The 15877-nt window shown below is 46.3% G+C and overlaps 1 long non-coding RNA gene across 1 annotated transcript in view; it reads left to right on the top strand.

The window, feature by feature from the left end:
• Window positions 1–13173, top strand: part of LOC146856093 (uncharacterized) — a 163741-nt gene extending 150568 nt beyond the window's left edge. Inside the window, exon 4 of the long non-coding RNA XR_014980902.1 lies at window positions 13088–13173. This is a non-coding gene — a long non-coding RNA (uncharacterized LOC146856093). The remainder of the gene's footprint in view (window positions 1–13087) is intronic.
• The last annotated feature ends 2704 nt before the right edge of the window (window positions 13174–15877 follow it).

Raw genomic sequence — 15877 nt, 5'->3', positions numbered from 1 at the left:
GTACATGATCATTTTGAATACAAAAAGACACTCTTACTCCAGTCTGCTCATATCTTGCTCTGTTCCCTCGTGTCCCCCATTCCATCCATTTCCATCATATCATTTCGTACAATACAAAATGAATTAGACATTAAATAAGGCTAAGCTCCAGCTCCCTTGGTTGCTCAATGGTATGAAGAGGTATGGAAATGGGGCCAGGCTGAAAGTAGTCCACTACGCCGTGAAGAATATTGAGGCTTACGGAAAAGGCCTATAGCTTTAGAGTGGAATATCCTACTAGAGTATTTTAAAACCCTGCAAACAGTAAATCATGATCTGCCTCTTCCCCTATATAGCGGCTAATACTTCACGGTATAACTAGATGGGGATGTATATTCATAAGATGCCTGCAAGACTAAATGTTACATGATGCCTGGTCATTCTAGGAACTCCATCCAGACAGGTCTTTTCATCTATCTTTGACTGAGGTTTATACACTGAAATGAATTAAAAAACTGGCTTAAAAATTGATAATTCTAGGATGTTTAACATGCTTATACTTTTAAGTTGCGATGGTAAGAAACTGGCTCTATATATACTGCACCAAAGTGAGGTACAGTGTGTATAGAGTCCAAGAGTCCCCAAAGGTAGGCAGAGGTTAAAGTTAGATAGAACCGTACTCTCTAATAGTGGTAGCTTGGTCGAGTAGTAAGGCAGTATCAGAAGACAGTGCTAAGCATTTGATGTACACACTCAGTCAGCAAATGAATTCACACATTCAAGAACTGAACTCTAGGCCAATTGTTTTTGTATAAAACAAATATACTGTTGTTTTATTTCTAGAACCAAGCAAGCCTGGCACAGGTAAGCATCAAAACCCTTTGCAGTAATAAGTTACTTGATTTAATACAGTTCGAAAATGCAGTAGAAATTGTACTGGCCTTGGTTTACAGATAATGTAGTAGTTTGCAACACTTAGAAGGTATAGTATATTGGAACGAATAGGCTTTTTCAACAAATTGCAGGTAAATTACTTTTACGTTACTTTTTCTAACTTAATGCTGGGTGCCTAGATCCAGCACTGGGACATTTCCTGAAAACAGTTGAGTAAATATGTTTTTGTTATTCACACGATTTTGAAAGAATATCTTTAGTTTTCAAAACTCCACACTTGGTCGTTTTTTGGAGGGAAAATTGTCAATGTTATCCTATGGAGGGAAAACAGGTTATCGATTTGCAGGTAAGTAAACGACTGTGGAAGTTAAGGTTATGGGGTTAGACTCAGGGGTCCCCCAGGGTCAGTGATGCACTGTTGTTGAACCCTCAGCGGCACTAGGGTGGCCGGGTGCAGAGTGTTGAGGCCCAATGTTATCCTATGGAGGATAGGGGGTCTCCGGTTGGTGGCTGCTGGCTAGCAGACCATATGGCTGTGGGAGCAAAGCTCCTAGGGTTTAGGTCAAGGCAAAGGGGGAAACAAGTAGGCACAAAAAGTGCACCCTCAGCGGCACTGGGGTGGCTGGGTGCAGAGTGCTGTTTCGACGTCGGGCGCCCTGTTGTTTTCTATAGGGAACCTCCAGTTGGAAGAAACGCTGCAGGCTCGGGGACGAGGATCTTCTGGGTGCGACCACCACTTCGAGGGGTAAGTTGGGATGTCTTGGCTTGGTTAGGCACAGTTGGTTGGGGCACACAAGACCGTGGGGCGTCAGTTGCAGGGGTGCCTTTTAGGGTCGGATTTTCTTACCCGCTCTGTTCGCGGTAGGGGGGGTCCTCTGGATTGAGGCTGCAGGGGTCGTCTGGAGGCTTGAGGCAGGTCAGGAGTCGCCGGATCTCGGGTCAGGGTCGCCGGGGTGACCTCCTCGGGGTGTTGTTTCACTCGAGCTTGGGCCAGGGACGGTGGGTGTAGAGTGTGCTGGATTGGCGGTATCCGGCTCGAGCTAGAAGCTGCAGTTTGAACAAGTCCATTGTTCACGGGAGATTCAGTCCTTGAAGTGAAGGCAGGCAGGTCCTCTGGGGTTCTTGAGGTTGCTGGCTGCAGGACACGTCGGGGTTTCTCAGGAGCAGGTTCGAGGGGAGACAGGCCTGTAGGGCTGGGTCCAAGTCAGTGGGCGTCGTCCTCTTGTTAGCTCTGCACGGCTCTTCGGTCCTTCTTCATATCTTCTTTTCTTGTGGTTTCTTAATCTCAGGAAGCAAGGTTCAGGGGGCCTCCTAAATGCAAGCTTTACGAGCGTTACAGGTAGGTAAAGGGCAGGGACCAATGGGTCCCCTCCCTGGGGTGGGCACACCCCCTATTCTGCCACTCTCTTGTGGGGGGGCGGAGCCTGTCCCTGGTTGGCTAGGTCCCCCCGTCCTCAAGATAGAGGGGATTCGAGGTTGTGCTTCACCTCACCTCCCCCACCCGAGGGGTGGAGTTGGCAACGGTGGGCACACCTCCCTTCCTTACTTGTTTTTCCCGCCGGTTCTCCCGCCCAAAAGAACCAGTGGGGACCAGTTGCTGAAAGCAGCAAATGGTCTCGAGAGGCTCACAAAGGGGGAATGCTTTTGAAGCTTCTCCTTCGTGAACCCTGCCCATCGTGGGACAGGCTCTCAACCCAGGGGTCCAGAAACATGTCTGGTGGTAGCAGCCTAAGCAGCCACTCAGTCAGGTCACTAGAAGTTGGTCGAATTTCAGGGGGCATCTCTAAGATGCTCTCTAACGTGCATTTTACATTAAATCCCACACTGGCATCAGTGTGGGTTTAATGTGCTGAGAAGTTTGATACCAAACTTCCCAGTCTTCAATGTAGCCATCATGGTGCTGTGGAGTTCATAATGACAAACTCCCAGCACCATATACTCTTAATGGCAACACTGCACTTACAGTGCCCAGGAATGGACTTGGGAACTGTAGGGGCACAGGGCTCATGCACCTGTACCCTCAGCACTGGCATAGGGCACCCAGGTAGAGGGGTGACTGATGTATGCCAGGGCAGTCTTTTGTGGGCAAGGCACACAGGGTTGTGTGCCATGTCGACTCTTTGTTTTGTTCTGCACCAAGACATGCAGCCTGCAAAGGCAGTGTGTGAGTGTCAGGGTACAGGACTTCTAAGGGTGGCACAATAAGTGCTGCAGTACTTAGAGGCCTTCTCTGGTCACAGTGCCCTGGGTACCTGTGGTACCATTTACCAGGGGCTGACATGAGGCCAGAGATGCCAATGGGGTTTAGGCTTCAATGCAGTTTTAGGGAAGGAACATAGGCCCTGGGTACCTGATTAGCAGGAGCCCAGGGTACACTGTTAAAGAACATCAGCAATTCAGCAAAAAGTGGAGGTATACCATGCAAGAAAGAGGGAACTTTCTCACAGCGATGTCTAGTTTAAGGTGCATGTCTGCTGAGTTGCATGTTCAATGGTGAACTGGTAATGCATTACCCATTTTAGCTGTACTCTTCACCTCTGAAAGGATTACTGCCTGTACCCAACTATGAAACTAGGCATCTCATGAATGCAATATGTACATCTCTGAAAAAATGCAATAAACTTAGTCACAAAAACAAACTGTATTTTGTGCCCGAGTTAGGCCCATGCAGCAACTCCGCACATTTTCTTACATTGTCTTCTTTCTGCACAATAGCATTATTGCTGTGACCTTTTCTACACATTCGTGTGAGTGACTATGTTGGATTTGTTTCTCTGAATCTGCTTTGCTTACACATCTGGCTTCACGCAACATTAACATGATGCCTCGAACACTGAGTACAAGGCCCTTACGCATGATGTACAAATGTCGTTCTATCTCCATCTATGGGCGACAGGGCTATATACATATCCATAACAATGCTAATCTGCATATGCATCGCACAGGTGTTTTTTACTATAAATAAAGAAGAGACACTTCAGCTGATGTCGAGGGGTCCCTGCATCCTAAGGCTTCACCAAGCAGCTGCTTAACATCTCCTTGAGGGTGTTCAGTTTGTGATCAAGAAGGGGGCCTATGTCCTTACCCGACAGATAATAGGGTTGGATCATCCTGTGTGGGGATTCTTGGCTCAGAATAGGGTTTGCATAGTAGAAGTACGCTCAATTACTACCTTGTACTATGTGCCTGTATATATACACTTTCTTAGTACCATGGTGGAACTATGTCTGCTATTTACTTTTTTCAGGCTCAGAATCACTTTTATCCGCTTCTGTCTACTGATTATCCCAGCACACGTATTCTATACAAGAAAAACATTGGTTCAATAAATATATTGAAAATGTCCCATTGTGTATTCTCTGTATACTTCTCTGAGAGCAAGAGTGCATGAGTGACTGAGTTTTCTAGATCTGTTACCAAGATCTCTGAGGGGTCAGGGGTGTTATGTTTAGTGGTTGCTAGAAACTATTTGCTCCCTGTTTCGGTTAGGGGGGCCTATGGTGGCACTGTGAGCTAGCTGGTCTCTAGGCCAACATATCCGACGGCGGTGGAATGGAATCAGTCTAGGCCCCTTACCCAATGTTCTGGACAAATGCACAGATCCTATGGATTAGTGGGAACTACAGGACAACTGCAGAAAAGTACATTTAATGTTTACATAATGTTAATGATATGCAATTGTTTGGGGTTCATAGATAATATTGTTCACTTAATTGTGGATTGTTTTAGTGTAACAACAGCATGAAATGTGTGAAGCTAATGGAAGAGCAGTATTATTTGTAAATATAATAACTACTTTATATGACATGTAACTGTTTACGAAGAGGGTAAAACAGAGAATTTTGGGTTGGTTACTCAGGCAGTACATTAGTGTGCCTGTAAAGTATTATTGCATTTGTTTTAATAATATTGTAGCCTGCACTAATAATCGGTGTCTTCTTTTTGCTTAATACATTCAGTCACACTAAGTATGAGGAGGTTGAGGAGAGGGAAGTAATCCTCTGGCACCCGGCCATGCAGGAATGCATTATTGTGGTGCCTGTATGTATAGTTATTTATACCATTGTTGGATACACAAACTTGTTCTTTTTAATTACAGTCTTTCACACATTATTGAAGGTGATACATTTCAGCTGGAACACCAGCTTTGTTCACAATAATTGCCATTTTAGGAAAGATGGCATTTTAGGAAAAATGGTTCCTAAGAAACTATTCATGACTTTCAAACATTCTGAAAAGTAAAAGCCATCCCAAGAGCCGGATCCAAGATGATCCCTGCCCTCCTGTACGTAGATGACGCAGTCCTGTTTGCCAGAACTGCTGTGGGCCTAACAAAACATTTAAATGATTTTAATAGCTTTTATGGAGTCACTTGATTTAGCCACTAACTTTTTGAAATCACATACCATGTCATTAGGCACCAGGTAGGCCGCTAGGGTTAAGTTCTTCTGTAAGGGGCAGAATTAACAAAAGTACCAACCTTCCCATACTTGGGAGTGCTATTTGATGATCGAGGAACCTGGTCTGCACAAAGAACACTTAAAAAGAATGTCTTGGCTAGAGCGGCTGGGGCTTCTTTGGACTTTGCAAAAAGGTTGGGGTCAAAGCCAATTCCCTCCCTGCTTAAGATCTATAGAGAAATATGTACCCCCATGGCCACGTATGGGTGTGACGTCTGGGGTTAGAAAGACATGAGGGACATCCAGGGGGCAGAAAACAAATTTATGCGCAAGTTTCCCGCAGTTCCGTCATCCACTCTGGCATTCATCCTACATGAGGAGATGGGCGTGGGGTAATTTCAGATCTGATTGCTGTTGCCCCATTGCTGCGCTGGCTGATAATCTGGGACTGTCCCACCCCCACTTTAAATCAACTTATTATTGCGGACTTCTCTGCACACAAGGGGGCCTTACGCATTCTCTGGCTAAAGAATATCATGGAACAAATGAAATGGCTAGGCTCCCCCGATTTGAATCTAACTCCCAGGCCTTTAGGCTTGGTAGCCTTCGGAAACATTAAACAGTAGTTTCTGGCCAAACAGCAGGGTATTAGGGAAGGGAAGGAGCTAGCTAAGCCCACTGTGAGAAGGTTTGAAACACTGAATCTGAGCCCACGTTCACAGCTGTACCTGTTTCTTGTTCCTAACACATACCACCGCTTTGTGTTACCCAGATTGCGCTTCAACCTGGTTCCCTGGCTACTAGCCTTTCCTAAAGGTTATACGCAACCTAGCACTCTAAAGCCCTGCCCATGAGACAATTTTTTGGAGCAGGATACTTTACACTTCATTTTTGGTGTGTAATTTTTATGACCCCCTGCGTAAAAAGTTTATCAATCAATCAATCAATCAATCAATCAATCAATCAGGTGTTTTTTAAGCGCGACTACTCACCCGTAAGGGTCTCAAGGCACTCGGTGGGTTGGGGGGGGTCGCAGGTTCCAGTCCATCAAGGAGGGGGTCTGTCGAAGAGCCAGGTTTTGAGGTTTCTTGCGAAGATGGGGAGCGATGTTGTCTGTCTGAGGTGGAGTGAAAGGTCGTTCCAGGCTCTGGTCGCACTGAAGGAGAAGGAGCGGCCTCCCGATCTGGTCTTTTTGGTGCGGGGTACCACGGCTTAGGAGAGCTGGGCTGATCGTAGGGTCCTTTGGGTTGCATGGAATTTGAGTTGGCTGTTCAAGTATGCTGGTCCAGGGTCGTGGAGGGCCTTGTGAGCGTGGGTTAGCATCTTGAAGGTGACTCTAGCTTCGATGGGGAGCCAGTGGAGTGTTAGTAGGTGCTGGGAGATGTGGCAGTGTCTTGGCAGGTTGAGGACCAGTCTTGTGGCGGCGTTTTGGATGTTCTGTAGCTTGCGGGTGAGGTTTTTGTTTATTCCGGCATAGAGTGCGTTGCCGTAGTCGAGCCTGCTGGTGAACAGGACGTGAGTGACGGTCTTTCAGTGGTCAATTTTGAGTTCTGAGTCTAGGCTAATTCCCAGGTTGCGTGCGTGGTCCGTGGGGGTGGGTGGGCTTCTGAGGGCGGGGGGCCACCAGGTGTCGTTCCAGGCATTGGTGTTTGGGCCCATGATGAGTACTTCCATTTTGTTGGTGTTTAGTTGTAGGCAGCGGTTTTTCATCCATTTGGCGACGGCTTCCAAGCCTTCCCGAAATTTGTGTCTGGCGGTGTTGGGTTTGTTGGCTAGGGAGAGGATGAGTTGGGTGTCGTCTGCGTATGACACAATGTTGAGTCTGTAGGTTCTGACGATGGGGGCGAGTGGAGCCATGTAGACGTTGAAGAGCGTAGGGCTGAGGGAGGACCCCTGGGGGACTCTGCAGGTGATAAGTGTAGGGTCCGAGAGGAAAGGGGGGGAGTCTGACCCACTGCGTTCTGCCAGAGAGGAAGGAGCGGATCCAGTCGAGGGCCGTGTCTTGGATCCCTGCGTTGTGGAGTCTGCGTATTAGGGTGCAGTGAGAGACTGTGTCGAACGCCGCTGAGAGGTCGAGGAGGATGAGGGCTGCTGTTTCTCCTTTGTCCATTAAGGTGCGGATGTCGTCTGTTTTGCTGCGAGGAGGGTGGTTTCCGTACTGTGGTTTTTTCGGAAGCCGGATTGGGAGGAGTCGAGGATGTTTTGTTCTTCGATGAATGTGGCGAGTTGGCAGTTGATGGCTTTCTCGATGACTTTAGCTGGAAACGGGAGCAGGGAGATGGGTCTGTCGTTTTTGAGGTCGGTGGGGTCTGTCGAGGGTTTCTTCAAGAGGGGGTTGATCTCAGCATGTTTCCAGTCGTCGAGGAATGAGGGGGTTGCCAGGGAGTGGTTGATGGTTTGGCAGAGCATGGGTGCGATGGCGTCGGCGGCTCTGTTGGAAATGTGGTGGGGGCAGGGGTCCGCGGGGGCCCCGGAGTGGATTGACTTCATCGTCTTTAGTGTGTCTACGGTGGTGAGGGCTGTCCAGTTGTTGATCACTGCCTTCAGGGTGTCGGGGGTGGTTGGTGAGGGTTCAGTGTGTTGGTTGTCTTCGTCGAAGTTGTCGTAGATGCTCTTGATTTTGTGGTGGAAAAAGGTACTGAGTTTGTCGCTGAGATCTTGTGAGGGAGTGATGTCGGAGGCCTCGCTGGAGGGTTGGGTGAACTCCTTGATGATGTTGAAGAGTTCTTTGCTGTTGTGTGCATGAGTGGAGATTCTGTCTTCAATTGCTTTTTACCTCGTTTTTCTGATGAATTGGTGGTGGGTGTTGGTGGCAGCTCTGAAGTTGCTGTGGGCTTCTGTGGATTTGGTGTTCCTCCAGGCCTTTTCCAGACGGCGGCAAGTTCGTCTGGACTCTCGAAGTTCGGTGGTAAACCATCTAGCTTTCTTGGTGTGGGTGTTGTTGTTTTTCTTGAGGGGGCTATGGTGTTGGCGCTGTCGGAGATCCATCTGTGCAGGGTTCGGGCTGCGTTGTGGGGGTCGTCGTTTTCTACGATGGTTGGGGTAGAGTTGCTGAGTGATGAGGTTAGCTGGTCGTCAGTGATTCTGTGCCAGTTTCTTCGTGGGTGCAGGTGCTGGTGTCTGTGGATGGTGGGTGTTCTGAAGGTGGAGTAGACACATCGATGGTCAGTCCATGGGAGTTCGGTGGTGTGGCTGAAGGTGATGAAGTTTCCTGTTGTGAAGAGGGGGTCGAGGGTGTGTCCTGCTGAGTGAGTGGGTTCAGTCATGATCTGGCGGAGTCCAATGTTGTGGAGGTTGTTCAGGAGGGATGTGGTGCTGGGGTCCAGTTGGTTGTCTAGGTTGAAGTTGAGGCCTCCCAGTAGGGTGTAGTTGGTGGACCCGATGGCATGCAGGGAGATGATTTCCGTGATGGAGTTGACGAAAAGTCTGCGGGGTCCAGGGCATAGGTAGATGGGGTTTCCTCAGAGGGAGGAGGTAGGGCTGGCCAGTATCTTGAAGTGAAGGTGTTCCATCAGGTCTGTGGGCTCGTCAGGGAGTGTGCTCAGGCGGAGGGTGGATTTGTGGATGATGGCGATTCCTCCTCCCGGGCGGGTGGGGCGGTCCTTCCAGGAGATCTTGTATCCTTGGGGAATGGTGATGACGATGTCCAGTCCCAAGGTGGTGTTGGTCCAGGTTTTGGTAAAGAATGCTACGTTCCCGGGTGGTGCTGTCGAGGCAGTCCCAGATTTCGGTGGCAAGTTTGTGGAGGGATCGGACATTGAGGAGGATGCATTGCAGGGTCTTCAGTTCGGTTGTGTTCTTGCGGGCGGTTTGCGCTGGGTCCGTGGTCTTGGCGGTGCTGCAGATGTGCCGGCAGTGGTGACAGCTGAAGAGTCCGTGGGTGTCGGCTGGTGATGCTAGCATGCAGTTGTTGTTGCGGCCTGGGTTGAGAGTGTGGAGTGCCGCTGGGTCGTCGCGTTGACGGTGCAGAGATCCAGGTTTTCTGGCACTGGTCGCAGTCGGGTCGTGGACGGGCACAGACGGGCTTGCCTTGTGCACGCCGGCGGCGCGGCCGCTGCAGTGGCCGCCATTAATTAGGGGTCGGGGAGGGCTGGACAGCTGTGAGGTGGGAGTGGGGAGAAGAGCTGGATTGGGCCGGTCGCACTGGTCATGCTGGGGGGGAAGGGCCGTGGGGGCAGCAGCGGCGGGGAAAAACGGGCTGAAAAAGGCAAAAGGAAAAAGGCAAAAAGAGAGAGAAAAGTGCAAATAAGGCAGCAAAAGTGCAAGAAAGAGTGGAGGAAAGACACAGAGGACACAGGAGGAGAGTGAAAGGGGGAGATTGAGATTAGGGTAAAAACACGAGTGAAAAACGGAGGAAAGACACAGAAGGAGAGTGAAGGGGGGAGCTTGAAATGAGGGGAAGACGACAGAAAACAGAGGAAAGACCCAGAAGGAGAGTGAATGGGGGAGATAGAAGTGAGGGGAAAAAAGGAGTGAAAAAGGAGAGAAAAAGCGGAGCGAGAGAATGGAGACAGAGGTCCACTGGACCACCAGGGATGAGGCGCAGGTGAAACCTGCGGGTGGAGGAGGTCCTCGAACACCAACACTCGAGAGTGCAGGGGCTGTTCAGAAATTGTCATTTTGCCCAAGTAAGGCCAGCATTACTACATCTCCAAATGCTATCTTCCCCCATGGTTTGTTTTGGGGTTGCAAGCTATTTAACGGGGGCCTTAAGACATAGGAAGAGGCTGTTTTGCAGTAGCCAGGGTGTCTCTGTTAACTGTGCTCAGGAAACATCATGTGTTACCCCGTGCCTGTTAAGTTACACCTCTAGTATACCTGCTGAGTCAATGCTTTAGCACTCTTGCACTTTATCTGTTGCGTTTATGTTTACTCACATCATTTAGTATTGGTTCTAATAATGGTTGTTTATCTTTATGTCTGTACAGTTGGTTTTAGCTTAATTATCTGCATGACTCGGATTTTTAACCATATATGTGGGACTCTGTTTATAATTATTGTATCACTGATCAAATGTTATTTTCTTAAATGTTTCCTTTATGGCTTTTAGTGGCCAAATAAAGTATCTTTTGATTGATTGATTGATTGATTGAATTGCCATTTTAGTAAAGATGGCATTTTAGGAAAAATGGTTCCTAAGAAACTATTCATGACATTCCTACATTCCGAAAAGTAAAAGCCAGGAGAGGCATTTTAGTTAGAAATAAATGTGCTGCTTCAAGAGACACAAATGCATTTTTGTAACCCTTTAAAGGCTTTAAAACCTACACTAAGTGTGAAGTGTGCAAATTTTCTAGCAATTCTGTAATCCTATGAAAGACGAGAAAGTAAAAATGAAAAATGAATACATTTCTGAACTGCAAATCATCATAAGTAGTTTATGCTCTAGAATGCACCTGCAAAATAATGTCTATAAGTACCAAATTATTAGTCCACAAAAAATATTTCAACATCTCAGAGCCACAGACAGTAGAGACATTATTCAGTACCCTAACGTTTTATGGAATAGGACTCCATTAATATAGAGAAAATACAATATTTTGCCATAGAGATGATGAAATATGATAAGAGAGGTGAGACTAGAGAAAAAATGCTTAGGATTTTAGAATCTTACTATATTGTTGATCTTAATACTTTAAAACTGATAGGGCTAATAAGTATGAAGGATGTGTTTTCCAGGGACATAGAAATGTATTTAGGTTTCCCAATGACAAGGATGCTTTTTCTTTGTTTTGATTTCTGGTTTCTGAGTTTTTAAGATTTTAATAAATGTAGAATCTTCCTCTGGGTTACCTATTTAATACTTAGTTTTTTGTTTTTGTCCCTCATTTCTGTCTTGTTTGGATTTTTCGTAGAATGTGATCCCTGTTTGGGGAATATGGATTGATTGTGTCATGAGAAATGAAATTCAAGAGAACTTGATGTATCTACATGAAGCCTACTAGAGGGTTATTTACAAGAGACTATTGTGATTATGTTTTCCTCTAAAGATGATTTTGCCCACTTGGGCTTGACTATGGATTGAAATGAATGATTGGATTCCACTGTAATTAAAAATATACCTATAGTAGCAACATTTCAAGTTCTGGATAATGCATCGAATGAATTTAAGTTTATCATTATAAATTGTCAGATGTGTCACCAAGTATTTAATAGCTATTAATTGTCGGTGCATTTTGTGAAGGATTCTTGAAGTTTTCTATCACTTTGATTTTGAACTACAAATTGATAGCAATATAATTTAAATCTAAGTATGATTGAAAATGGATGATGCTAATGTATTGCTGCATTAGTGGCTATTTATATGCATGAATTTGTAACAAATATTGACAATGTACACATTTCCCAATTAGAAGGTCTAGCACCAACGGTAAAGATGTATGGCACTTATTTGTAGAGAGGGTCAGCCTGCAAGAAGGCAGTAGAGAATGAAGGTTAAAATGTTGGTTTATAAAACATGGGGACTATCATGGCGTTCCAACGAAATGAATCATCTTCTGTTATATGTGAAACCCTTTAATTAAAAATTATAGTTTTGCACGTCCAACAATGGAGTACCAAGATTTATTTGTGGAATTGGAAACCTAATAAAGCCTTTTGGAATTTGTTACTATGGGCACTGTGAGCCTGCGGTGTGTTGTGCACTATCTGCAGTCTGACCTCCTCCCAGAAATCGTTGCTTTTTTCTGGAGATTATATATTTACTCTTCTTAGATTTTATTTAGCTATCTCACCTATAATAATATGGAGTGTGGCCTTCTGTCAAACTGTGTTTTCCTTTTAGTGCATTTTTTCAAACTTTTTCGTAACTTTCCCTTTATCTACTTTATTTTGTGTTTACATACCCTGCACACCACCTTTGCTGTTTATACTTCCTTCTGTTTCCTCAGCCTGGTCCTGCCTTCTTTGTTTTCCTTTCCCCGCCTTCTTTGCATCATCAACCTCTCCCATACCCCTCGTACATTTCTCCTCTCTTTTTCCTTCCTTTTCCTTCAATTATCATTTTCCTGACTCTTCCTACCCTTTCCCGATAAGTAAAATTTGTATAGCACTTACTTTAGGATTATACGATTTTTATAGTGTAGTGATTTTTTGGGAAGCAGTACATTCAAATTTGTTAAGAATTGCTTAACTTGTGCAAATGATGTGATTGCTAGTGACAATGCTAAATGTGTACCTTGTTTATAAGAGCCTGACAAAGGAGATGGGGGAGACGTAGGAACATTGTCAGGATGGGGAGGAGGAACAAGTGACTGATGTGAATGGTAAGTCAGGGTCATACTCTATTTAAGATAACAACTGCTGTTGAAAATTGAAATAACGATGTGAGTAAGCATTCACTGAAGACATGAATTCCCCTTTTATGACCGAGTTTCTTCCTTTATGTTGACTAAAGCTAGGACTCCATTTTGTATTGTCATGCCTCCACGTGCGTAGCACGAGGAGAGTCCTATCTTCGTGTTAGTTGCTCTTGTAATCTGCCTAGTAACAGTCTATAAATAGCTCCTTTGTCCGTCTGGCGCATGCCCAGACTTGACCACATCTGTTATCAGTTAGTCCTTGCTTGACCATGTTTTCGCGGGCTCAGGAAATTAGTTACTCCGCCCACATATTGATTCTGTATCGAAAATGACCATAAAAGGTAATACTCTTTGCCTCATGTTGTATCCACCCACTTATGAGCCCCTCTGTTGTGTATAAAAGGGGACCGTGTACGCAAGTTCTTTGTGCTACCCTATGCAATACTGAAGAGTGTTGTATGGGTTGTAGGACCACCCTTAAGGGTTAATAAACTTTGTCTTTGTACTTTGCAGTTTCCGTGCCAACTTCCTTGTAGATTCCATTTGCAAGAGAGCGAACCCTTGTGTCCTGCTGGCCTAGCTGGGGCCTATACTCATCAATTGGCGCCCGTCACGTGGGGCTCATCGACGACTCGGATGCTCGAAGGACTGGTCGTGACGAAGGTGAGGAATTTGGCCGGGGATGTGATCACTGCCAGAGGCACTGGCATCCCAAGGTTTTCTTCCTCCCCTTCCGAGCTGACCATCTGGGTAGCGCCGGTCCTCGACTGAGACCTCTTCTGTCGGTCCTGCCGTGACAGCCGTTTGGGCGAATTTTGGAGCTTGGCAGTTGGAATCTGGACACTCTTGATTGGTAAGAACCGCTGTACGGTACTTGCTCCGAGTTTTTGAAGCCGGGTTTGGCTATTTGAGTTTGATTTGTGATGACCAGTCATATCTTGTATTGCTTATTGTGAGAATATATGCGTTGCAACACATATAGGCAGGTAATGTGGAGATATTTCTCCGAAGTTGTGTAAATTTGAACGGCACAACATTTAAGTGCCATTTTTGATAATACTGCATATTTTGCATTATTTTTGAGCATGCCTGCTTTTAGCGCACTCCGTAAGTGGTGCTGCTGCTTTGGAAACCGGTTAAACCTCGAGGAATCTGCTCCAGCTCCCCCAGAGGGGACTCCTAATAGGGACATGTATGTGAAGCATGGTCTTTCCTCTATAATGTACAGCACAGTATGGAGGAAATACACCAAGAAGGATCCTGAGTTACGATGGCCTTTGTATGGATCATTTGATATGCGTAAGATTGAGTATGTGGAACAGTGTATGTGTAAACGGCGTGCTCGGCAAGACATGTTTGAATGTGTGCGATTATGGGTGAAGGAAGTGCGTGAGCGAGAGAAACGTGAGAAAGCGCTGTTTGATAAAGAGCAACGGAAGAATGATCATGTGCGAGCACAGGAAGTGAAGCGTCGGGAGGAAAGAGAACAGACGGAGAGACAAGAGAAAGAGCGTAGGCTGCAAGTCTCGGGTCAATATGCTGTCCGTCAGTCACTTTATCCTGTCCTTACTAATCTTGACGATGATTTTTATTTACTAGATCGCTCTCCGCCCCCTTATGTTGGCGCGTCTGCCCCGAGGCCACAGGATTCTGGATCGGCGTCGGGTAAGGTAGACACGCGGTCCATGTTATCGGTTGACCGAATGGGTGAGCTTCGGCAAGTTTCCTTTCGTGCACTTAAGGGCAAGTTATCCCTCGCTGAATTGTTGGACTCTTGGGAAAAGTGGCAGGATAGAGAGAAGTTGTATTTTTTAGGACACTTTTCTGATGAAGTGATTTCTGTTTTTCGGAAATATTCGGCATTTTTTTAGCCTGATGATGTAATATTAGATGCTAAAGCATTGCGTAACGGTGTTTTTTCTCCCTCTAAGGCGCCTGATGCGGCTCGACGGCTGTTTGCATTGCGGGACGCGGCGAGTGTCCTTAAAGAGAGAGCGCGCCTAAAAGCAGAGGAGGAAAAGCAGTCGGATTCACGTGTCGGTGATGACCAATCATCTACCTCCCACTCAGATAAGAGCGACCTAGTGCATGCTAAACAAATGCGAGAGGCGGCACCTTTGTATGTTCCTCCTAAAGGAGCGGGAACCAGTGCGGATATTACCTCCGCTGATGCTAAGGGATATTTTGTGTACAATTGGGTTTATACTCCCTGGCATAGGGCTGATGTTATGGCATTAAAGAATGCGTTGCCTGATCCCCGCAAGAATCCAGCGGCCTTTTACGAAGAAGTCGAGGGGGCCTTGAATTCTTGTACTATGACCTTAGCAGATATAGATCTGTTCTTTGGGCTTATTTTACCACCGGATATGTGGCGATCCGTACGGAAAGTGGACGATGTTGCCGCTTTTAAGGCTCGGTGGTCTGAACTTGAGGATGAGGATAGGGAGAGGAAGCCCGCGCAGAAACCACCTCAGATTATCCTAGATCTCCCCGCTGCTATTTTGACCAAGTTAAAAACAATCATTCCCCCTAAAAAGATTGTTAGCTTCGTGTAAACAGAAAGTTGATGAATCAGTTGCAGATTTCTTTACGCGCTTTGAGGAGACATTTCATGATTTTAGTGGTCAGTCACTTACGGATGATACGGGTCAACACCTCTTTGCTGATAAATATGTGGCGAATTTATTACCGGCAATAGCAGCCCGCCTAAAAGCGAGTGAAAGTTCTTGGTCCACCGCGTCTCCGACAGCCCTCCTGACTATAGCTCAGTATTATGAGCGTCAGGAGCAAGAAGCGAAGGGGCAGGAGGAGAAGAAGTCGAAAGATTTAAAAACGAAGGTGATGTTAGCGCAAGTGTATGGTCCGCTTCGTCGGGGTATCAATAGAGGTAGGGGAGGATCTTATGGTCCTCCTTTGGGCCGATCTGATTTGAATAGGAATCAATGTGCGTATTGTAAACAATCGGGACACTGGGCCAGAGATTGCCCGGCGTTGTATGCATCGCGTCAGGGGCATAATCAGGGTGGATCAAGAGGTAGAGGGGGTTTTTCGAATTTTAGAGGGAATTCTAATGATCACGCTCGTTTTGAACCTACCGGGCAGTAACGAGATAGACCTAATGTCTTTGTTCGACAGAACCAGTACCAAGTGTCAGGGACTGACCGCTCTGGGTACCATGATTCACAGCATGCATAGGAATGCGTTGGATGGGGGTTAGAATCAGTTGAGGTGCCGGTTGATCAGAAGGGTCCTTATGTATCAGCAAAGGTTTTGGGTTCTACTGATCAGTTCCTAGTGGATACA

The sequence above is a fragment of the Triturus cristatus genome, chromosome 4_1 (assembly GCF_964204655.1).
Source record: "Triturus cristatus chromosome 4_1, aTriCri1.1, whole genome shotgun sequence".
NCBI classification, from domain to species: domain Eukaryota; kingdom Metazoa; phylum Chordata; class Amphibia; order Caudata; family Salamandridae; genus Triturus; species Triturus cristatus.
Note: the sequence above shows the minus strand (reverse complement) of the source record. Positions and strands in the feature narration are given on the sequence as shown.